We start from the raw sequence: 25,613 nt of genomic DNA on the forward strand, positions 1-25,613 counted from the left end.
GTGGCACTCCTAACAGTGAGGAAGTGTTGCCACGGCTTCTAATTGCCCACCAGCTGTCCATGCCACAGAGCAGTGGGTTGAGGGTGAACAGTGCTACTTTGCTGATTTCCTGACACATGGGACTTCACTTTGTCTATTAACTCGAATTACAAACCATCTATTCTTTATGTGTCACATTTGCTGTAATTAACATCTTCAGGCAGGCCAGGAAAGATTCACAGCAACAAAAGAGGCAAAGTATTGACACAATGCATTTTACACGTAAAGCAAATGATCAGACCGGATACATTTCATCGTGGTCAGGTAAGAAAAACTCAATGTCTGGGCTAAGGAGTTAGCTCAGTGGTTAAGACACTTTCCTGCAAAGCCAAAGGACCCAGGTTGGATTCCTCAGAACCCAAGTAAGCCAGATAGATAAGGTGGTGCGTGCATCTGGAGTTTGCAGCAGGTGGAGGATCTGGCATGCTCATTCTTTCTCTCTCTCTCTGTGTCAAATAAATAAATAAAAATAAAAATAATTTCTTAAAAGAAAAAGAAGAAGAGCTGATGGAATGATTTTAAATGTGAGCTATGCCCCCGACAGCAGTGACTGTGACGAGGGTTGGCTGTGAGCCTGCAGCACCCCAGATATTTTCACTTCTGCTCTCAGGAGATGGTTGTTCCTCCAAGTCTCCGTAGGCTGTGTAGGAGAAAATGTTTTGACAAATACATTCCTGCTATTTGTTTGTTTCAAATGTGTTTTGTTCCACTGTAAACTGAACCTTTAGCATATTTCTGATGGAGCCCAATCATGACTTCATCCTTAGGAAGTGCTGGGAAGGTGAAGGCTACTGGTCAGTCAATGCACAAGCCACAGGGAACCTGAGATCTGCTTCCTGTTGCTCATAAACACCCTAAATCCAGAGCTACCAGCAAGGTTTCTTCTTATTATTATTCTTCTCCATGAATCTTATTTGGAAAGTTGAATTTACACATTGATGTTTTGATGGTCAAACCAATAAGGCATAAGAAAAAACAAAACAAACAAACAAACAAAAAAAAAAAACAAACTTGAAATCACTGTGGAGAGGGCTGGGAATGGCAAGTTCTTTTCTTCAGAGTTTCAATGTTAAGGCAGCTTTGAATTCAGAATAATCATGGCCATGACCATGATTGTGGTCATTCAACCTTTCAATGGCATCTCCAAAAAGGAGGCTGACTCTGAGTTGCCAAGAATTTTGGCTCCTTCTCCTCTTATCTTCAAAGGCTCTTGCACTAAGAATTTCCACCCCAAATTTTGGAATTCTTGTAAACATCTCATCTATGACTGCCCTTTGCTTGGGTAACTTGGAATACATCAATCTCACAAAATATCAAGGGGAAAGCAGACTATTCTCTGCTCAAAACTGTGCTGGAAAGCAAATTGTTCCCTTAGAACAACTGTGACTAATACAATCATTTGATAAACGTTGTTGTCCTGGGAACACTTCAGAAGAACCATGGTGTTGAAAACCATAAAACTGGCTTGGCTTAAAGACACGCAGACAGGTCCTTATTTGTTTTTGCTCGTGACCAGGATTGGGTTGGCCCCTTCTGAATTAGAAGCCTCCAGTGTCTAAAACCTAATGCTTTCCTTTACAGGTCAAAAGTTCACATTCTTTGTGTCCAGTAGGATCAAAGGCAGAAACTTGATGAAGGTTTGAAAGCAAGAAAACCACCTGAAGGGATGCCATCAACAGCATTAGCGTGGAGCATCCTTGTGCAGAACAGGAACCTGATGCCATGTTGTCCCTGAGGCTTGTTGTATTATTTTTAATCTGTTTCTGATGATATTATAATAAATAAGAGGTAAATATCATTCAAAAGACAGTGTTAAAGTCTCTCCTCAAGCTGGGGATGATGACACTGGCCTACAATCCCAGTTCTTGCGAGGCTGCTGCAGAGGGAATGTTTAGTTTAAAGCCAGCCCAGGCTACAAGGTGAGCTCTTGTCTCAAGCCCTGTCCTCCAAAAGAAATTAACCTCTCCTCTCCTAACACTTTGCTCTCCAGGGCGAAACACTGTGCCAGTGAAAATTCCTACTCTCTTGCATGTGCTAATAGACCATCTCTGTTGTAAAATAAGATCATATTGTAACCTACTTTTCTGCAAATGTATATATTTTAATTCAACAATCTATCTGACCTTGTCCTGGGGTTTGATTGAGTTAGGTAAACACAAAGCTTCAACTAGCTCATCTAGGATATTTTCTGGGCTGGAGATGTGGTTCAGTGACAGAAGGCTTGCTCATCTCCGGCCCTGCAATGAGTGTGAAATGATTACAGGCAGATTATGCTTAACACACACAAGCCTTTTTCCTATTTAAGACAAGGGTCTCTATGTGGTACAAATTGACCTTGAACTTACTGCTCACAGTGCTCCAGCCACCACCTCCAGAAAGCTGGTATTACAGCCTCACCTGACTCACAGTAAGCTTATTTTGAAATGGATGTCAATTCATTGTACAAATTAATGGGCTTCATTATGACACTTTCAGGCCTGTGTATTGTGTACTTTGATCCAATTGAATTTCCTTTCCTCTCAGGGTACTCTCTTCCTCTCAGATAATCCTCCCTCTGCTCTCAGGTCTTTTTAAGTCTAGATTATGCATATGAGAAAGAAAGTATGCAACATTTATCTTTCTGGCCTGGCTTTTTTCAATATTAATATTATGGTCTTTGGCTCATGTACTTTCCTGCAAATAGCATAGTTACATTTTTATGGCTAAGGACATTTCACTGTGTGTATGTCCCATGTTGTGTTTATCTACTCCTCTGTTCATGAACACCGGGGCTGGCTGCATAACGTCTCTGTTTTGAAAGTGCTGTCCTACCTGTGATGATGCAAGGGTCCTGTGGTTGGCTGGCTTTGATTGTTTTGGGAGTGGCCTGGCAGGCTCTGAAGAGCCTCAAGTTGTGTTTTATAAAATACTCTTAGTTTTATACAATGCTACACATTGTCACTTGTGGGAATCTCTAGGCACTTTAAATTTTTCAAAATTTTGAGCATGTTAGACTTTGGATTTTTAGATTAGGGATGTTCAACCTACTGTATTAGTCAAATTTCCAAAAAGAAGCAGCAGAAATATTTGGAGTTCCAAAGTAGAACAAAAAGATACTGATTGAGAGGGGGAGGAGATATGACGGAGAGTGGAGTTTCAAAGGGGAAAGTGGGGGGAGGAAGGGAATTACCATGGGATAGTGCTTACAATGCAAGTTGTTAATTATAAAAAATAAAATAAAAATTGAAAAAGCAGAAAAAATAACAACAAAGTAGAATCCTCTGGTTCCCTGGGTCCCTTCTGTTCTCTTTAACTTGGGTCTCATTTTGCACATTTTGTTTCTCCTTTCTTCTCATAGTGACTCTGGCTAATACACTAAAAAGCCACAGGGAAGGAATTGCTGACTACAACCATCCTTAAGTCTATGCTTCATAAAAGGTTATATGTGGCATAAGTTTAAAAAAAAAAAGTAAAGAAAACTCAAAAGCATAGGTCTGAGGGCCTCACTGGAGCCACTCCATGGATGGAAACTGCTGAGGCTGGAGGAAGCCTGTCTCACCAGCTGGGCTCTCTGGCCGCTGACCCCATGCCTGTGGACAGTCTCCTGAACAGATTGTGCCAGTCTGGTGCCAGGTACCTGCTTCTCAATTCCTGTTCCTGCAGACCCCTTGCTTCCTGCGGGAACCAGGCTGCAAACACTCTCAGTTGAGACTTCATGCAATGCCCCAGCCAGTGAGACTGGGAAACCTTCCACTGTGGCTCAGTCTGCACAGGCTGCAGTTTGACCTGGCAACGAACCTCTTAAGAGAAGTCGGGCACAGAGAGATGTTGACCACTGAACAATGAAAACTATTTTCAGCTTTGTCAACATAGCCAATTCTGGATTATTTGCAAAAGTTTTTTAGAATTAGCAGGGTGTCTCTCAGCATCCCTTCCTTGCATTGTTAGGGTTGAGATGAAGGCTAGTTTGGAGTTAACTTGCTTCATCTTGCTCTCTGCCCCTGAAAATGAAGACTGTCAGATTTCTCCAGTAAACACACAAATATGCACTAACAGAGGAAACCCCTGGCAGCGCCCACCTTGGCTTGAGGGGTGCCAATCCCTAGCTCTGCTATGGAGTTGGGGCAGCAGATGCTCAGGCCACCCGCCTCTGTTCTGGGTAACACGTGCCCCCTCCAACACTGTAGCAGAAGTCTCTGCTTTAAACTATGGCTTTCCATGAGGTTGGGCCCAAAGGCCCCTACTAGGGGAGCTTCAGGTGAGGAAAAAAGGTGATGGACCTCCCCAACCACAGTAGGGTATTATTCACCTCCAAATGGCAGCCAGGCAGCGTTTTGACCTGAACACAGAGACCACACCTCCACTAACACATGCCAAAGACTGTTGTCTGCCAGGCGTGGCTCATGCAGGCAGGGTCCTTGGGAGTGGCACTCTGTCTTGTGAATATCAACTATTTGCACCCTTCTAGTTCTGACTCTGGTACAAGCAAAGATGCTTTAGGATGCACCCAGCTCCTATTTCCTACCAAATGCTGCAAACATGGTGTGTGCTTTTAGATTCTGGAAGAAAGAATAGACCATGTTTTTGCAATGTGACTTTTTTCTTGCCTCCTACTCAGGGAAGTTATGAATCACAGGAATGAGTTAATGTTTTGAGGATGTTTATTACTTTTCTCCCTGAAGTACAATGAAGCTCTGGCTTACTGTACTTCTCAAAGAAGGAATTACGGGAACAGGTTCCTGCTAAGGCTGTGAGCTGTGAGCATTTGATTTTCACTAGCGGAATACGATGGAGTGTGAAGGGTTCTATTTGTCACTGTCACTTCCCACTGGACTTCTGTTTAGCCCTGGTGACTTATGGGCTAATTAAGATACTATAGCACATCTTTGGCCTTTATAGAGGCATGATTTGGAAACCAACCATCCATACAGCACCACTATTCTAAATATTTTTCTTCCTATGTGTTAAATCTTCTAATTTTGTAACATATACATAAAATTAAAGAAAGATAAAGTTGAGGTTTTTTTAAACCCTACTATTAAATCAGTATTACATCAACCAGTACCATAGCTAACTGGTAAACGTGTTTGACTCTTGCATAGTGATTATTAGAGCATGACATTGATTTACATCAAGTTACAAAAAAAGGACACCTTTTAGATAGTACCACTGCCTTTATTTCACTTTTGATTACTTATTAGGATCTTTTGCATTTCTAAATGTGCACAACTTTGCTATACAGATACCCACCTTACATACTAATTTATGAGTGAAGCTCAATATTGATGGTGACTCGACCAAAATAATGTTTGCATGTATAAATATTGATTTATTTTCATAGATGGTGGAATTCTGTGTTTTTTGTTTGTTTGTGTGTGTGGGTATGTGTGCGTATGATATGTGTGTGGGGTGCGTGCCATGGCATACATGTGTAAGTCACATTATTCATGAATTGTACGTATTGTCCTTGCCTATTAAGGAGCTGGCTACCTGAAGGACAGCCATAGATGGAACTGAGAACTCGCTCAGCACATTAAAGTAGAAGGCACTCATCAAAACACTGTAAGAAGAAAGGGAAAATCTACAAGGAAACCGAGGAAGAGTCAAGAAGATTTGGATATTATGCAATTCACTTAAACAACTAAATGAGTCAAAAAAGAAATAAATTCTATTAATTGATTCAAGTGCATTCTCCTTCCTTAGCTCATAGTTAGGATCCATGTTGGGATTTTGGACAGATATGTAACAGAACATATCCACCACTGGTACTTCACACAGGAGAAATATCTCTGTGCTCTGCTCAGCCATCCTTTCCCCTGCTCCCTTCCACTGCATTGGAGGAGGGACAGTCACATACCGTGCCTCCTTGGCCTTCTGCTTATCCTTTTGGTGCTCTAGGGAACTTGGATTGCTTCCACTTTCTGGCTCTTATAAAGGATGCTTCTTGTGTACAAGTTTTGTGTAGATAGCTACTTTCTTCTCTCCTGTGTATTCACTGAGGAGTTGAAATCGAGGTTATGGGAATTCCATAGTTGAACTGCTAGACTGTTTTTCCCCCAAGGGGATTGCACCAAGAAAAATTCAGTGAGGCAGTGCACAAGGGTTTTAGTCCTTCCACATCTTCCCCAACATTTATCTTTGTTTTTCGATGTTGGTGAGTGTGAAGTGAGGTCTTTCTGTTGCCATGATTGTGTTTTCATGAAGACTAATGATGTGGAGCACATTGTTATGTGCATGGTCCATGTATATGTTGTGTTTGAAGAAAGTCTATTTAAATCCTTTGCCTATGGTTATTTTTATCTATGTATACTTGACCTGTAAGTTCTTTATCTTCTGATTGCTACAGATCTCAATGTTATTTATTTTATTTCCCCCAGGATCCATTCTAGTCATGTTTTATGTTTTGACATTTTGCTAATTTTCTCTATGAGTTTGTCACTTAACCATGCCATGACTTTTAAAAGATCTTTTCAGGGATTCATGTTTATTGCTACTTGACCCAAAGTCCTGCCCAAGGGCAAAGACACAGCTCTGAGCACAGGTAGAAGAACCAGTAGCTTACTCTTTCCTCCATTTAGTCTTTGAGAATCCAACCCAAGCCCTTCCACCTCCACCCGTAGTAACACAGAAAGTGAAATGGCTGAGGAAGATGATGTGCTGCTTTCTCAGCTGTCAGCCAAAGAGAAGCTCAGAGCTAGAGGGCAGGAGCTGTGACGTTCTGCTCGTGCAGTCCCACCAGACAAGCCGAGGCGGGAGGTGAAGAGCAAAGATGCTACAGCTCTACATCTCACTAGGTCTTTATAGTCATGTCTCTAGGTTTGTATACCGTTCCTCGGCTTTTCTTCTCCTACATGATTCCTTGGGGCAGATGACCAGTGACTGATAGCAAGTTCGCACCTACCTTAAAGTTACTGACCCCCTACCACTTGGCGACCCAGCTGTCTTTTAGACTCATCATTGCAATGACTCCATCAAAGGAAGAACTGATGCAGTCACACACCATTTCTCTGTTACCTTTTATCTATAGGTATGTGTCACAATGATCACAACCATCATATTCAGACTGGTCTATAGTCTCGATCATCAAACATAGCAAGCAAGACCACAGATGGCCCAGATCCTTGGGCACTGTCTCCAGGGCCGTCTTGCAGACTGGGAATAAGACCTGGAGTCACAGTCACCCGTGCCACTACTTTTTAAGTCACTATGTTATCTTATACCCACTGCTACCGTACTCATATTTGCCTTTCATTTTCATAAGTGAAAAATTTTTTATTATAAAATATCATTTGGAAAACAAAAGTAACAGCTATCAAAATATTTTAAACTTACTTTGCTTACTATGTTCAAAAATAGTTACATAGTAGTTCAAGTTGTCAGATTAACATTTGGTGATTTCTGGAGTTTAAAGGATAAACTCAGTTCCTTCTCTAACTTTAGTGAAGATGAAATATCTTGTCCATTTTTTATTTCACTTGCATTGTTTTAAATGTATTTGGTATAGATGGTGAGCAGAAGTAAAATCATCCATTATTCTCCTTTCTCTCCAAATTTCCTAATACTTTTAGATTGAACAGCAATTTCTATAGTGTACTACCAGCTAGAATAATTATTCATTTTGTCAAAAGTTAAATAAAGTTGATACTCTCAACCTTAATTAGGAAGTGGGTTGTTTTCTAAAATCAAGAGGGTCTTCCAGATTCATTGGCATGAGACAGAAAACCAGAGCCACAAGAAAAATGTGCTTGTTCTTCACTCCAAGGCATCATCTCTTAATGGCTGCTATCAAAAGTTAATATTGATTATAAAATCTCAAAATAGAGTCTCCAAGGCAACTGCACAATAGCTCTCTACTGAAAACAGTAACCTCATCACCTCTAGTAAAGTGCTGAATTCATACTCATATACTCAGGGGTTAACAAGCTGATAGAGAGTCAGCCCAAGGAGTGGGAGTAAAGAGACTTGGCTCTTTCATCCTTCAGCCAAGTGTCTAACCACTAAACCACACTGCCATTCCTTCTAATTACCTGTTAGGTAATAGATGTAAAAATATGTTTTGAGGTGATGAGATAAAATTAGAAGTCAGGTGATTGGGTTGCTCTTCACGTCCATCTCAGCCACTAAAACAAAAACCCACAAAGAACAATTGAGGCCAAAGGGCTTCTTAGCAAAATAGAAAAAGTCCATGGTGTCTGCAAATAAATTCACACCATGAGACCAAACAGGCCTTTAGGAATTTCCCTATGACCTCCCAAGGTAGAACATTTCTTATGCTTACTGGTAATATGATACAATTAAAAAGAGGCAATGATTTTGCATATTAAGGACCCTTTTAAAAATCCTTGAAATTTTATCATTAGGGATTGTCTATATTATGTGATTTTGTTATTTTGAAATGTAAAACTCATATGGACAATTGGAAATTTGAAAAAAAAATCCTCTGCAGTGGTCGTAGTAATGACTAACATATTAACAAAGTTTGGAAAACTTTTTTTTTTTTTTTGAGAACATGGGCATTGTCACAGGATAATCATGAAAGATAATGGCCACTTTGGGGAATTGGGCTATAGAAACATCTGCTATTATAATGAGACAAAGGGTGCTATGCCATCTTGTGAGTTCTAATCATGTGACTTGTTCATGAGTATAGCTGACTCCCATAGGCATTTAAATCTTGGCTTCAATCTCTTTAAATGGGATCATGAACGTGTGTCCTATTTATTTTACCAAGATTATGTGAGCATGACATCCTAAGGCATTTTGGAAAAACAACTTGGGGAAGTTACACATTATATAACCTCTTTAAATGTGAAGCAAAATCTCTTAAAGGAAAACGAAGAATAAAACACTGTAGGATATTTTAGTCCTTTCTGCTGAAGCACAGCCTCCTGGATTTGGCTGACTGCATGCTTCTTTATCCCACTAGAGGGTGGTCCTGTCACCTCTTACACACAAAACACACAGGATGTGGAAAACCACCTCGAACGGAAAGCACATGTGCTATATTTTATCTCATACAATTCTGCTACTTTCTGACCCTATTAGTTTTCCTAATATTCTTTTATTTCATTCCTTCACTTTCTTGCATTTTTCCCTATGTAATGACAGCTCTATATTCAGTTCATATGTGCAATACACATACAGTTGTAAAAGTAAGTCTATGGGAATTTAATGGTGCATAGTTGTAACCTCAACCTAATTCTTGGTCCCAAATAAGCATGATGCCAAATCAATATCATTAACAGGGTTAGGTGTGTCATTACCATCAGTCAAGCATATATTTCATTTAAAAAAATAAAAATTTAAGAAATTTGTGAGTGAATGGAGATTGTTCTGAATTATAAAGAGATGAAATTATAAATTTTGGGGTTTTAAAATCATTGTGATATTGCTTTAAAACAGATTCAAGTGAGTTTCAACAAAGATGAAGTAAGAGAGGCTGTACTAACCCTCTTCCCACCACACACAGACTCATATATAAATAGTGCAAAAAGAAAGCTAATTAAGAAGCCCCCATGGCTATACTGAGTAATGCCTAGAGACGGTCTCTAGCCTGAAGAAGGGAAAAGAGTGCCCAAAGAGAATGTAGCATTCTCTCAGAGTTGAGGAAACTGTGTTGAGAAGTTAGGAAGACCTCCACCCTGTCAATGTCTGAGCGGGGTGTCATAAAGAAAGCAGACACACCCCTGGCTGCAGAGAGAAACTTTGAAACTGCCCATATGAGGCTCTGCGTGTGGATGAAACTACTCACAGCCCGAGAAAGAACGACTTGAAGCAGGGGGCGGGGAGGAGGGAAATGCCTAATACTCTAAGATAAGAACAGTTTATGTTTCCACTGGAGCACTCATCTTAGGAGCCTAATGAAATACCAGCGTGGCTAAATTTGTGTCATTAATGTCTCTTTAATCCAAATCTGAAAGGTTTAAGAGCAAGTCTCAAATTAATCTGATGTTAAATAGTCTATTTACATGCTAAAAAACTCCAACACTATTTGAAGGAATACAACAAAATCCAATAAGTATACTATAAAATTCCTAATACCTGCCATTTGACCATGGAAAATGTGTCTGAAAACCGGAAGAGTGTCCCAAGGGCTGGAGATGTGGTTTAGTGATTAAGGACCTTGCTTGCAAAGCCTAAGGACCCAGGTAGTAGTCCCCAGTACCCATGTAAGCCAGATGCACAAGGTGGTGCATGCATCTGGAGTTCTTTTGCAGTAGCTGGAGACCTGGTATGCCCATTTTCTCTCTCTCTTTTTCTACCTCTTTCAAATAAATAAATACATACAAAGAAATGTACCTCAAAATGACAGAGATGGGAAAATAGCAAGTGAGAAGACTAAAACCTCTTTTAGGACTGTGCTCTGTATCTCTGAATTGGTGCAACTAAGGTGAAGGAGTGGAAGGTGAATGCATGAGAAACAAACAGAATCTGGAGATGAAAATATGATATTAGATATAAAATTGCAATCAATGGGCCTGTTAGTAATTTGATCATCTGAATGCAGGCTGGATAACCTGAATGGCAATTTTTATCAGACATTTGCAAGTGACAGGAAATGGGTAAGTGATAGTAAGAGCATCAGTGACTGTGGCCCAACAGCAAGGACATATGTAGCTGGAGTTCAGGAAGGATTAGGTAATGAACCCCTGAAGACTTCATAGTAAAATGATTAACAATTTCATACTGATTTTTTTAAATGTATAGCATTTGTGCCCAGAAACCATAGATTATTACAAGAAAATTTCAGTGTCAGAGGTGGGATACCTTCCATCAGGTTGTTGTACAGGAAAGCCCTGACACATTACAGGCTATTACCAAGACTCGGGGTTGCTCACCAAACTAGATGGTAAGACCTTATTGCTAAAGACTCCACATGCCTGGGTTACGGGTCCCTGAGAAATCAAACTGGAGCTGAGCTGGAAGCCTCCACCTGTTATGATTCTGGAAAGACCTATGCAGCCATTAGGGAGAAAAGTTGTCAACAGTCTTAACCAGCAGTGAACCTGGCACTTTTTACAGTTGGCCAGTCAGGCCAAATGTACCAACTGGTGCAATGTGGCACGTTTGTTATGGGGGAAACCAACTTCTCTGTGACTGGATTTAAGGCACCCTCCATGGGATGGAATTTGTGCCTGGTACTGAAAAGCCTAGGCTATGGAGGTCATAAGCCCTGGGGGGAAACTACCACTGCTGTCTGGCTAAATGGATATATTATACAGATCAAATTGCCCTATAAAATACTTATGTTTATGTCTATATATTAATGCTACTCTCATTTTCGGTTAGAGAAGCTTCTCTTTTTAGATAGTCGTGATTCAAAACTTAACAAAGTGCTGAGAAGAAGTGACAGTGAAAGGTTCATCACTAAGTGACACATCTCTGTAACATCCTACAAGGTTCCAGGACCATTGTGGAAGAGGTGGTGGAAAGAATGTAAGAGACAAAGAAAGGGGAAAGAGTGATTTGAAAACTGTTTTCTAGACACAAAGCGGCCATGCCACTTATGACCTCATAGTGCCTAATGCCACCTACACAAGTTCTGCATAATAGTAGGGGGAAAATGATGACACAGAAATGAAGAGAGAGACTAGTTGGAAAGAAGGATTCAATTGAGGGCAGATTCAGGAGGGGGTAAAAGGCAGCATAGTGGGAAAGGGATTAGGATCATAGTATATTGTTTATACATATGGAAGTTGTCAATAAAATGTTAAAAGGTGTACAGCATATGCCACAGCTTTAAATTTATTGTAATAATAATTTATAGCATAAAGCAACTGCAGGAGCAAGATATATGTTTATACCATACAGAGAAAGTAAAATTAAAAACATAGCCCCAAGAGAAGAACATATAAATTAAAGAGTACCATTTCAAAGTTCCCACACCGTCTGTGAAATGTTATTATTTTCACACAGGCAGTTATCAATTAGTCGATACATGCCATAAGCTCAAGGGCAATCCTTACAAAGCCTCCAATGAACAGTGTGTATGCCATTAGTAGAGATAAGACAGCCATGATTTTTAAGGTATTTAATCTAAAAGAAAGTGAACCTTAATCACAGCAATAACCAAATTCACCAAGCTTGGTGACTCCTGCCTGGGGTTCCAGCATCTTGGATTTTGAATCAATGTAGTGGAATATCAGGCCAGCCCTGACTGTAGGATGAAAACATGTCTTGAAATAACAACAACCAGAAATGTAGCTCAGCTGTAGAGTGCCTGCTTAGCATGACTTAGCAATGGACTGGATTCAATCTATATCAATGCAAAAAAATCAATAATTCCATTTAATGTAAATGGTTTGAACATAGAAAGCCCAAACCACATTATTCTGAGTAAAATAACAGTGTCAGTTAATCACTGTCACAGTGGGTGAGGAACTTTACATAAAAACTCCACAGAGGTAGAAGTGAACTAGTTAAATAAAAATGACCAAAGGAATGTTTATGCAGTTTTACAAAAATCAGAGAAAATAGGTTTTAGAACCAGACACAACACAATGGGTCAATGGGAAGAAACAAACATTTTTCAATGATAGCAGCATTAATTCTCCAAGAGTAACAGTCCTACAATTGAGTGGATTTAAAAATATGGTCTTGAAATATATAAACCGAAACTGATAAGGCTGAAACAAGTAGGCAAATCTGGATCAAAACTTGAATATTTCAACATATTTTATTCCTTATCTTAAAACAATTCCACAAAACCAGTAAGAATACTCTTGGATAACAACATCAAACACTTTAAATAACTGGTATTTTGGGAAGTTGTTCTCAACAGCAGCAGCATATATATGCTTTCTACATACACAGGGAACTCTCACCAAAGAGGCCACATGCTGGCCCATGAAATTTTTTCGATGCATAAAAGATGATTTAACATGTGTAAATTTTGTTATTGAATCACAACAAAATAAAAATAAAAATAGCAGAAATAAAAACTTTTCTACATATTTGGAAGCATGCTTCTAAGTTAATAGTCAAACAGGAATCATGAATAAATTACAAAATATTTCAATTTAATGAAATGAAAATTTAGCATATCAAGTTAATACATGTCATTTATGTGATAAAACCAATAGTGAAGCCGGGCGTGGTGGTACACGCCTTTAATGCCAGCACGTGGGAGGCAGAGGTAGGAGGATTGCCATGAGTTCCAGATCCACTTTGTGAATCTGACTTTATGTGGATACTGCGGACTCAAACTTGGGCCATGAGGTTTTGCAAGCAAGTGCCTTTAACTGCTGAGCCATTTCTTCAGCTCTCAAGTAGTTTATTCTTTGTATCCAATTTGACAAATTTCTTGGCATAAAAATTTTTGAGACAGTAAGATTTTTTTTTCAGCTCTCCTATTTTCTTTTTTGGTTTCATTGGCTTTATTTATTTATTCAGAAATGCCTTTTGGTTTCAGTGTCATGTTGATTTCTACTTCCAGAGTTCTTCTTTCTTCTCTTCTTCTTCAGGTTTGTATTGTTAGGCTTATTTTACATTCTTGAGGTAAGAGTGCCAATCTTTGGTGTTTGATCTTTCCACTTACAAATATTTGGCAGTATTTAATGAATTGTTTTAAAGTTTTATAAAGATATTTGTTTATTTGCAAGGAGGGAGACAGAGAGAAAGACAAAGAGAGAGAGAGGAGAGAGGGAGAGAGAAAAGTAGGACAGACAGATACAATGGGCATGCCAGGACCTCCAGCTTCTGCAGATGAACTCCACATGCATGTGCTACTTTAGACATCTGGCTTTATGTGGACACTGGGGAATCAAACTTGGGTAGTTAGGCTTTGTAAGCAAGCGCCTTGCCCGCTAAGCCATCTCTCCAGCCCATGATGGATTTTTAATATGTTTTGCTTTTCTTTATTATTTAAAAATATTTTCTACTCACCTTTCCCTTCTCTCATTAAACAGATGGGTTATAAAAATGTTTTCTTCAATTGCCAAATGATTGTGAATTTTCCAGTTTTTTTTTCTATCACTTGTTTCTAATTTCATCTTGGTTTCATTGGAGAACATCAGCTGTATGATTTTGATCCATAGATGCATATACTGAGAATTGGCTTTTGACTCAGTACTTGCCTTGTCTTGACGGATCCTGTCAGGGTCCTTGATAGCATGTGTGTCTGGTCTTGTCAACAGGGTTCTGCAGTACTAGAAGAGTCAGTTAAGGTAGGTCAAGTTGTCTAGTAAGAAAGTTTCTATATGTTTACAAAGGAAAAGTGTAAAAAAGCCAACATATTTTGGATTGTCTCCACAAGCTTTGTGTTATATTTTCTTTTAGGTTATTTGAATCCATTTTTAGCTACACTCACATTTATTCTATCTTTACAAATTGACGTATTTAATTTTTTTAAAAAATTACATTTATTCTTAGCAATACTTCCTGTTCTACATTCTATTTTTTTTAATATTTGTTCAGTCACCTCAAATTTCTTTTGAGTGGTGTTCACATGCCCTTGCCTTTTGGTACTATTTATGTTTTCATATTTAAATTTTGTTTCTTAAAAACAGTGTATGGTTATATCTTGCTTTTGAAATGCAGCTTAATTATCTCTGCTGTTTAATCAACAGTGCTTGACTGTTCAATGCAGTTATTGATATGGTTAAGCTTATATTAACCATTGTGCAACCATTGACTGCTGGTCCCATTGTTTTTCATTCTTTGTTTATTAGTCTCTCTTTTCTTTGAAAATGTTAATGTTCCATTTCACCTAATTAGTTTCTTGGGTCTTCATTATGTTTGCAGGGATCTCATTCTTCAAGCACAATTTTAGCTTGTCACACTTTACTGTCATGTAATGTCACCATCCATGACATGATTTGCTTCCACATAGTATCAGAAGAGAAAATCACATTAGTGCACTTGTTTTAAATGATTCGTTATCATTTTTAATTTTGTTGCTGTTGTGTTTTATTTTTGTGACACCCTTCTGCCTTGGCACTCTAAGTGTTGGGATATGCTCAATGCTCAGTTAAAAATATTTTTGTAAATGAGATGTTATATTATGAATTTTCATTACAATTTATGTCTCTTTTCATTCTGAGTAGATCTATATTTGGGGGTGGTATTTTAGGCTGAATCATTCCAGGAGGGTTAGCCCACTTATTGAGAGTTGCTTATAAGCATGTGCTTGAATATATTTATTTCGTTGTTTATTAAAAATATATTAACTGTGCCCCCAAAGCAGTAATCAGTCACTAGTTTCAGTCAGCTGCATTCACAAGCAAACTCAGTCCTCAAGATATAGAAAGGCACTGTAGGGCAAATATGCCATATGTTGAGTTAGTTACTCTAGACAGTTTCTTTAAAAGATACCATTACACTGTTTAATCTACCCTGCATGGCTGTGAGAACACAAACTTTTACCACTGGGAATCCATTACTGAACTTTCAGAATGAAAGGCATGCCTATGGTGGCGACTGACAACAAAAATTTCACCTCTCGTTTAATATGATTGCCACCAAAAGAAAGATTTTACAATTCATTTTAACTCAATGGACTATTTCTAGTTCTGTTTTTGAAACAGCATCACACTTTGTAATCCAGACTGGTCTTGAACTTGTGATCTTCTTGTCTTAGCCTTTGGCATGCTGGCTGGGATACAGGCATGTGCCATCATGCGTGTTTTTAAAAACATTTTTTTTTCCCACCTCTTGGAACATTTGTTAGCATTGATAATTGATAAAGACATCAGTCCTAATCATATCCATTATTGAAAGTAGGCAGGTTTTTTTTGTCTTTTGTTTTTTGTTTTTTGGGTTTTTTTTTTTTTTTTTTTTTTTTTTTTTGTCTATTGAGGCAAGGACAGATTGAGAGAGAAGGAAAGTGGCTAGCATTAGGCTTAACTGTTAAGTAAGCTGAGAGAGCTGTCCATAATTTGTTCAAACATCTGGCCACCACTGTTAAATAGGTTAGAGAAGGGCATATGGTTCTCATTTGAACATTGCAAATACCATCATCATGGAGACTGGGAACTTTTAAGAAAGACCAATATTGTTTTGATTATAAACTCAGACAGAAGAAAAAAATTTAAAAAACTAAAAAACAACTGTGTGCTAAGATAAGAATTCCAATGTTTTATTATAGGAGTGTCTAATTCTGTGTAGTGTTCTCACTTTGATTTTTTTTTTTTTACTTTAATGAATGATCAGCCATTGCAAAAAAAAAAAAAAAAACAGTTTAGATTTTGCCTATGTTTCAAATAAAGTTACAGTCAAAATTGTAAGAAATAAAATATACACACAGAGAAGAAAATTAAAGGCTTATGAGAATGTACTATTAACAAGCCTTCATTTAAAATTTGTGCTATAACCCTATTGATTAGGAATAGGGTGTGTGTCTTCCAGCTAGGCTATAATTAAATAGGGGCCTTCTATCTCTGTAAAGCAGATGAAAGGGCCCTTGTAAGAGTTGTTAGGTTAATCCAGCTGCTCAAAACGTGTGTTGTATTTGACCATTTGCCAAGAAAAATCTGTGGCTACACAAGCCAGCTGGCGTAAGGTTGGAGGGTGGGAATTGCTCAGCTGATTAGGGCTATGGCTGAAGACGTTTTTATAAACTTCACTTTCAAAATGACAATTTTGGCTGGTCTACAATTTTGCCAGGCAATCATATCTTCAGAAATTCTCCTTAAAATATGTTCTCTGATTTTTATTACTGTAGTCCCCCTACCCAATAAGCCACATTGCAATATTAAAATTAAGGCCAGGAGTAGTACCTGCTCAGTGATAGTGGATGCAGAGCCCTAGGTTCAACCTCTAGTACTATGATTTAAAAAAATACTAATAAGGGCTTGAGAAAAACAAACTCTGAAAGCTATTAATAGACTTACCAGTTAATGAGTCCACCATTTTGGCAAACATTCAACTGGGAAAAAAAAAATGGGGAAAGAGTGCCTAAATCAAAGTAAAATTTAAAGTAAATAATACAATAGAGATATTCATGTCAGAATTCATAGTGGTCATTTTAATCTGTTACTTAAAGAAAGACAAGCCATAGGTAGACTTGTCAACTTCCCCCCATTGTTTGAATTAAAAGGCATTTATTATAGGCTCCCATGTTTCTAGCCATCAACAAAATCTTGAATTACTTTTCTACCTGGCTCATATGCACATGCATCTGTGTGAGAGGGTGTGTGAGTGTATCCATGCCCACCAGGTGCTGAATGGAGGCCTGTCACGCTAACAAGTCCCCTGCCACCCTCCCCTTTGATTTTTCCCCACCTGGTGCTTGCTATAGCAACTTGTCTGACTGGCCATTTGAGTTATCTGAGAAGCTGTCAAAAGGCTGAGAAGATCTGGGAAGATTTCAAAAGCCTGGCTGAGCTTGCTTTCTCAAGAATAATACTTTATGACACTTATTCTCTATCCTAAACCTCAGATGTATGATTTCTTTTTCACTGTAAAATAGGAGCAACAAGAAGCCCAAGGAGTTAGGATACTTTAAAAATATAAAAGTCACAGAAGGGTTCAGGTCTTGCTGAATTGCAGACATTTATATTTTCAAATAGCATGGTGATAGATGGGACTTGGTTTCATTGTAAACAATATAAAAGAGAAATCTTAGTGACACATGGTTTCTGGTAGACAACATATGTGAATACTAGCTTGACTCATATCTGGTTTTATTTATTTATATTATGCTTAGGTAATAAAATTACATGATTTAAAAGTCAAAAGGCATAAAGTATATGCAGAAAAAAAGTCACATTCAGACTTCACTCACCTGTGCCTGTGAACACTCCATTCTTGCCACCCTCATCACTACACATTATTGCAGGATTGCCAGATTTTGCAAACAAACACATATATCTCCTGATTAAGTTTAAATTTCAAATAAACAATTGATAAATTTTCAGTAGAAACATGGCACCAATATTGCCTAGGCTATGTGTATACTAAAATCTAACCAAAGAATTTATCTTATACATCTAAATGCAACTGAATGCCCACCTGGGCAACTCTAACCCTATGTTCTTACACATGGAAGACTCCCGCTTACGCTTCTCTCTGATCGCCCTTCACTGTTTTCTGTCAGTCACCATGGTCCCCTTTCTGTGCTATTCTGCACCCGCCTGCTTCCTTTCAACTCACAACACTTTTGGCAAGCATGTTTCACCATAATGAAAAAAAGTTTTCTGTTGTTTTCATTTCACAAGGCTCTCTTGATGTACTTGCAGGTTAGTTTCCACGTTTTACTCTTATGAGCAATAAATAATATTCTGCATGTATAAAGTAGGTAGATATCTGAAAGCTGTTCATAATAGTGATCACAACGTACAGCCTAGTCGAAGGACAAGAATACTTCTACAAAATCCACACTAGCAGTGTTACAAAATTGTTGTAATATGTCAGCAATCTGAGAGTTAAAAGCTGGTATGTTGGTGTAGTTTATTTCATCATTCTCTTATTATGAATAAGGAAAAGAATTCTGTTCAGGGGCTGGGAAGATGGGTCACTTGGTAGAGCACTTGTCATGTAAGCATGAATACCTGGGTGAGGATGCCCAGCTCTGACATACATGCTGGGTATGGTAGTGGGTGCCTGCAATCCCAATGCTTGGACAGTGGAGAAAGGTAGCTCCCCAGACAAGCTGGCTAGCTAGACTAGCAGAGTTGATGGGCTCTGCCTTCAGTGAGAATTCCTGTCTCAACAAATAAGGGTTTGGAAAGCAACTGAGGAAGGCACCCAATATTGCCATTTGGTCTTTACTTGCGTAAATACATATGTATACACACACACACACACACACACACACACACACACACGCACACAATTAAAGAGCTTTTTCATGTGTTTCCAGTCACAACCATCCCTGTGGTACTACTGTGGTTAGTTTGATTAGTCTAAATTTCTTTCTGTTCCTTGCATATTAAGAAAGTCCTTTAAACTGTGATACAAGTAACACATAGTTGTATTGGATTTTTCATTTATCTTTTCACATCACTTGAGAATTAAATGTATTCATTTTGGCTACCTGTTTAGATTTTGGCTTTTATATTTTGATTTATGAGAAAAACATTACCCAATCAATGACTAAAAGGGGATATATTCTTGTGTTTTGGGTAGGATGATTTTTTTTTTTTTTTTTGCTGGTTTTACCTTAAAATCCTTTTATCATGCTTCTTGTGGTCTGTGATTTCAGATGCTGGTGTTGAAATATCCTCAGATGGTCATGTGTTTGAACACTTGATTCCCACTTGGTGGTGCTATTCTGGAGGTAGTGGAAACTTCAGGAAGTAGAGCCTTCATGAGGAAGTGGTCCACTGAAAACGAGCCTTCACGAGGAAGTGTTTCACTGGGGGTGTGCCTTCTGAAGGAAGTCTTCCACTGGAAGTGAGCCTTTTGAAGGAAGTGCTTCACTGGAGATGACACCTTCTGAAGGCAGTAGTTCACTGAGGGTGAGCCTTGTGGAGCAAGGTATTCACTGGAGATGGAACTTTCCAGAGTATGTGGATCACTGGGGTTGAGCCTTTTGGTGGAAGTAGTTCCCTGAGGTTCACTGGAGGAAGTGGTTCAGTGGGAGTGAGCCTTATGAAGGAGTGGTTCACTGTGGAGCCTTCAGGAAGAAGTGGACCACTGGAGGAAGTGGCTCTCTGGGGGTGAGCCTTCTAGAGGAAGTGAGTTGCTGGCGATGTAGCCTTCTGGAAGAAATAGGTCACTGTGTATGAGCCTTCTGGAGGACATGGGTCACTAGCTGTGAGCCTCATGTTTTGGTAGCTTAGCCTCACCTCAGTTCACTTTTTTTTTTTTTCCTGATGTGACCAAATGTAACCAGGTAGCTTCATATTCCTATTGCCATGGATACAGACCATTCCACTGCTGTACTTCTCCATCAGAAAGGACTGCACCCTCAAGCCATAGCCAAAATTAGTCCTCCCTCTCTTTAGTTGCTCCTTGTCAGGGATCAAATCACAGCCACAAACAATTACTGGATTGCTTTCCTGTTGTTTCTATACTACTGTTTAAAATCTCACTATTTCCTTTCTGTATGTCCTGCTTTACTGTATATTAAAAGGCTTTATGATTTGAGTTTATTTCAGTACACTAAATTGTTTCTGTTTGCCTGCTCTCAACATTAAAACACATCCTGAATTAATTATAAGGAATTTGAGGCCTACAAAACCAAGGGAAGTGTCTCCCTTTCATTTTTTCTTCCTTTTTAGGGTTTACTTCATTACTTTTGTTGATTTTTCTAAATAAATTTTAAAATAAGCTTGTTAAATTGAACACATGCCACTGGTAGTATTTTGGAAAGTCTGATTATGGTCAATAATGATGTGTCATTTTGCATGTTTGCCCACCAAGAAAAGCAAACTTTTGAGGTAATAGAGGTTGGGTTATTACGTAATGTGTCTAAGGGTCCAAATATCATATATATTGTGCCTTATCAGCATGCACAACTACTGTGTGCCTATTCAAACAAAATAAAACTATCAAATACTATGGATTTATTTAGGGAGAGTTTACTGACTGAGCCATCTCATGTTCTTGCAATTCTATATGATGTTGGCATCTCCTGTCCGGAACCATGATGTGGCATTTCATTTACTTACATTTTGTCATTTTATTACAAGGACATTTAACAAGTTTTTTTTCATGCATGCTCTGCATATTTTCTAGTAAGTACTTTACTAAGCACTAATGGGATTGGTTGCCAATACGCCTGGCATTTTAGTGCCCTTCCTCATAGCTGTGAAAAGGTATCCATCAATATAAATCAAAGAGGAAGGGTTTATTTCATTGTCCAGTTCAAGTTTACAGTCCATCATGGCAGGGGAAGGAGGCAGCAGACGCGAGCAGCTGCTGGTCATATTGAGTCACATTGACATCAGAGAGCAGAGAGAGCTGAGTGCTGCTGCTCAGCTCACTTTGTCCTCTGATGAAGTCTGGGACTCTAGCCCTGGGGACAGTCTGCCCACACTTGTGGTGGGTCATCCCGTCTCAAACAGCCTAATCTAGAAAAATCTCTCACAAGCATTTCCACAGATTTGTTCCTATGGTGATTCTGAGTCCTGTCAAGTTGACAGCTGACATGAACTACAACTTGGGGTCTACTGTTTCACTGTGTCACCTATGCAGGTGTTTTGCATGAAAGCTTTGGATTTCCTGCATGTATTTAATAATCTTCAACTTTCTGAGTTGTCTTGTTTATTAAAAAAAAAAAAACTTTCAATGGATCCTAGTGGGTTATTTTGCTGTGCAATTATGCCACTGTCAATCAATCTCTTCTTTCAGACCTTTACTCAGTGAGTTGAGAAACATGTTCAAAGCTGTATTAACTTTTGTTGAGAGGATCTCTCTCCTTGCTTTTTATGATCTTTAGCCAGATTCTGCCTTAAGTAAGTGTTAATAGGGTGGGGAAGGGCTGGCACTGAGGTACATGGATTTCATCATATTAAAGACATGTCCACAGGTATCTAATTAATTTAAAAATATATGAAGTGAGTAATCCTTTTTTCAAATGCTCTTTTAGCATCTGAAGAAATGCACATATTTTATGTTAGCTTTATTAATATGATAATTTATATGGAAAGGTCTTCTATATTGAGTATATGTATGTGTGAAGGACAAAGGAGAATGTCAGGTTTCCTTGAGATGGGACTTTCTGTCTAAATCTAGAGCTACCATTTTTGTGGACCTCAGTGCTCTCAACATGACTGGGGTTACAGGCATGCATGACCACACCAAGCTGTTTATGTGGGTGCAAGGGACTGAACTTCAAGCAAATCAGGCCCTATCAGAACCTCATGATTGCATAGGAAGCATCTTACATACCAAGCCATCTCAGCAGCCCTTTGATTCTATTCTTCTTCCATTTTCCCTTACCAGTTTATTAGGAATTTTGTCCTTTGTTACTCTTGCCATTATATCAAAAGGAATCTGCAATTGATTGGAGCTATTCTACTTAGCCACTGGATAAACATATCTACCTTTGGCACTATTAGATTAGGTACTTTAATTTATTTGGGTTCTACATACATTTTCAAGTACCTTTCAAGCACATGGCATTGTTATTTTGAACTTACCATTATCTTCACTTTTTTCATTTTCAATTCATTCTGTACTTCCATGCTTCTATCATTTCTGTGTTTTCTAAAGAACTCTAATTTATTTCTTTCATTGTATGTTTGGCTTCAAATCAACCCTCCAGTTTATTTTCAAAGCCTTGTTTTTGGTAAGTGAAGGATTCTGGATGGGCAATTATTTTCTTCTTTCAGCATGCTAAATTTCTTATTCCATTTTCATTGTTTAGGTAATTTCAGTTGGGAGTTCATCTCTCCATATTGTTGCTCTTTGTAAGGTAATGTGTGCATTCTCCCTTGGATGTTTTGAAAACCTTCCTTTGTCATGTAATTACTGCTATGCACCAAGTGTATATATACACTACTTTTTCTTTTTAATTTAAATTGTGGTTCATAGTTTTTTATTTAATTTCTGACTTATGTCTTTAAAACATCACTTTTAAAAATATCTTAACCATTAAGTCTTCACACACTTTTCTATGCCACTATTCTCTCTCTACAACAATTATACACCCTTCACATCTTTCAAAATGTTCCTGTCTAATACTGTGTTTTTATCTCTATCACTATATCTGCATGTCAGATGAGAGAAGCTTCTATAGATCTATCCTCTGGCTTAGTGACCCACTCACCTCAGATCTGCCTTCTAGTTTAGTCACGTCCTGTCATCTTTGACCTGCCACTGAAGCTGCTTGTTGAATTGCTTGTTCCTGTCATCTCACAGTTCTAGAATTTCCATTTCATTCTCCCCTTTTAGCCCATGATCTGGTGAAACTCCTAGTTTACCATTCATTTATTTGAAGCTCTATATCTATTAAGTATTTAGCACCTATGGAGTTGTTAGATTTTTTTTTTCCTCTTAGTGTTTTGATCACTTAGTTCTCTTGCCTACAATCCTGCAATCAATTTCTTTTTAATTTTTTTTTTGTTATTTTTATTTATTTATTTGAGTGAGACTCAGAGCGAAAGAGGCAGATAGAGACACAGAGAGAGAGACAGAGAGAGAGAATGGGCATGCGCCAGGGCCCACAGTCACTGAAAGTGAACTCCAGATGCATACGCCCCCATGTGCATCTGGCTAACATGGGTCCTGAGGAACTGAGCCTCTAAACAGGGTCCTTAGGCTTTACAGGCAAGCGCTTAACTGCTAAGCCATCTCTCCAGCCCGACCTGCAATCCATTTCTAAATAAAAGATCCTGGTGTCAGATATTATAGATACTCTAAATAACACATGTCATCTTCATCAAGGGATTATTTTCCTGGATGTGGAAGGTCATTAAATATGTACAGATCAGTGCCATTCCTTCCAGGATGTATATGTTTTAAAGCGGGTTTCCATTTTAGTGAAGCACAATCTTTATCCATTTTTCTTTTCTCCTAGGAAATAATATGCTCTGTGTTTTGCTTGTAACCTACCAATGTTTTCAGTGCCCTTCAGCTTTGCCTTGTCCTAAATTCCAACATTTGCATGTTAAGTGGAATGCTTACTGTGGCACTTTAGATATATGTCCCCTATACACTCAGGTGTCACTGAGGGAAGAAGATCCTGGGGCCCAGCCCTAAGCTTGTGTTTTGGAAAACATCTGAATTCCAGCCCAAACATGTGTGGAAAGGTTTGAGCTCTGGTGTATTTTTGTGTTTGCTGCCTTTTAGTTTTGCTAGCTGGTGGTGCTTTTCTTTTTTTCTCTGCTTGTATCTGTGAATAAGGACCAGCTTTTGTTCTGCCATAGATGGAACTTCCCCTGGATCTGTAAGCTCGAAATAAATCCCTTCATCCCACAAACACTGTCTGGTTGGAGGTTCATCCCAGAAATGTGACACTAATTACTATATTCATTGACATGCTATGACTTGTACCTCTGGCCCTCACCAGCTCTGTTGCACCCACCCAGTTGGGGAAACAGCAGATACCTCTGTGGGAAATTCCACCTGCCTTTTCATCAAGCTTGGGTCCTCTCAAACCCAGTTACCTTTGTAGATGTGTATTTCCACTTGATTTTTCTCTTACCTATGAAATTGCTGTGTAGCATAACATCTAATTTCATCTCATCCTCTCAGCCCTCAAAAACTTGCAAAAGTACAAAAGAGGGAAGTGGTGAGAGGCTTCAGGCCGCCTCAGTGTTAATGCCCTGTGTGCAGGTCTTGGACACTCTGGTAGGGGTACCTTGTATGTACTGTAATCTCTTCTGAAGGTGGCTGTGGCTATTATTTTAATTTGAATCAACTTTTTATTGATCTCCAGGAAAGACTGGCAACTTTCTACAGTTCTACTATACTACCGGAGTCCCCACTGTGGCTCACCAGGCATCTCCTAGCTGCCAGCCCTGCATCTGCCTGGCCCTCTTACAAACTGTCCTCCACAGAAAGCCAGTCATCTCCAAAAGGTTACCCTGATCATATCAGACTTCTGTCTAGAACTCTTTCATGCTCCAGATCATATTCAGAGTAAATACAACATTTGTAATGAAAATCCACACAGATCTATCTGACACTGTGTTGATGCAATCAACACAAAAGACATAGCTCCCACATTACAGGGGATAAGAGAGAGTTTATTCTGGAGCTAAATATGAGTGATCATGGCCTAGGAACATTGATTTAGGATACTTCAACTCCATGTTCTAAGTGTTAACAATTTCATGAAGGTTTTATATGTACAGAGCAGAAGAAAGTTATAAATCAAGGTACTTGTCAGATACATTATTTGGTTGACCATCAGGTAGGCAGGTTACAGCAAAGTGGAGAAATCTCCACTATAGGCTTCAGATGCTATCTGATGACATTCTTAGCTCTTGGGTTGGTGGAATTGGTGGTTTGCTAGTATATTCCAAAAAATTACACCTGATAGTCATGTGGATATTAGGTCAGACACACAGGTGGGCAATAAATGATTATTGAGGGGCTAAAGGTAGGAAATTTGGCTCTGATCATACATTCCATCTCTCTGTGATCACAGGCACTTTATCAGTCCATTATGCCTTGTTAGAAGTAGGTGGAGCAGATGCAGTGCTTTTCATTAGTTCACAACAACCCTGTTGGCAAAGCGTCACATTTTGTGCATGTGGAGGCCAAATACTATCTAAAACATGTCCCATAGCTAGGAAGGCTAATTCTTAGGATCTAGCATAGATAAGGTAGGAAAACCATCATTAGAAGAGAGGAGCTACTCATAAAGTTTTTAAGAAAGAAACACATGGACAATGTCAAATCTATTAACCATCATGATCCAGGTATAACTTTTGTATTGTATTTGATATAACATGTACTTGTGACATATAATGGGTTTGTTATATTTAAAGTTAAATATAATTATTGATATATCTGACCTAACAAACTCAAGTCAGCAGATATGGGAAACAGACATTTTTAACCAAGTAGAATATATATATATATATATATATATATATATATATATATATATATATATATATATATATATATATTCAAGTTGATCATATTTTCCCCTGTCTTTAGAGTCATTTGTATTTTATGAAATACTTTTAAGTTTAGAATATAGATAGATAGATAGATAGATATTTAATTCTACTTTTCCTTTGAGCCACCTTGCCTTT

General features: G+C 38.5%; 1 pseudogene; it reads right to left on the reverse strand.

Moving 5' to 3' along the window:
* Positions 1 to 6,808: 6,808 nt before the first annotated feature.
* LOC101608276 lies at positions 6,809 to 16,866 on the reverse strand (annotated as a pseudogene).
* Between the last annotated feature and the right edge of the window lie 8,747 nt (positions 16,867 to 25,613).

Source organism: Jaculus jaculus, chromosome 7 (genome assembly GCF_020740685.1).
Source record: "Jaculus jaculus isolate mJacJac1 chromosome 7, mJacJac1.mat.Y.cur, whole genome shotgun sequence".
NCBI classification, from domain to species: domain Eukaryota; kingdom Metazoa; phylum Chordata; class Mammalia; order Rodentia; family Dipodidae; genus Jaculus; species Jaculus jaculus.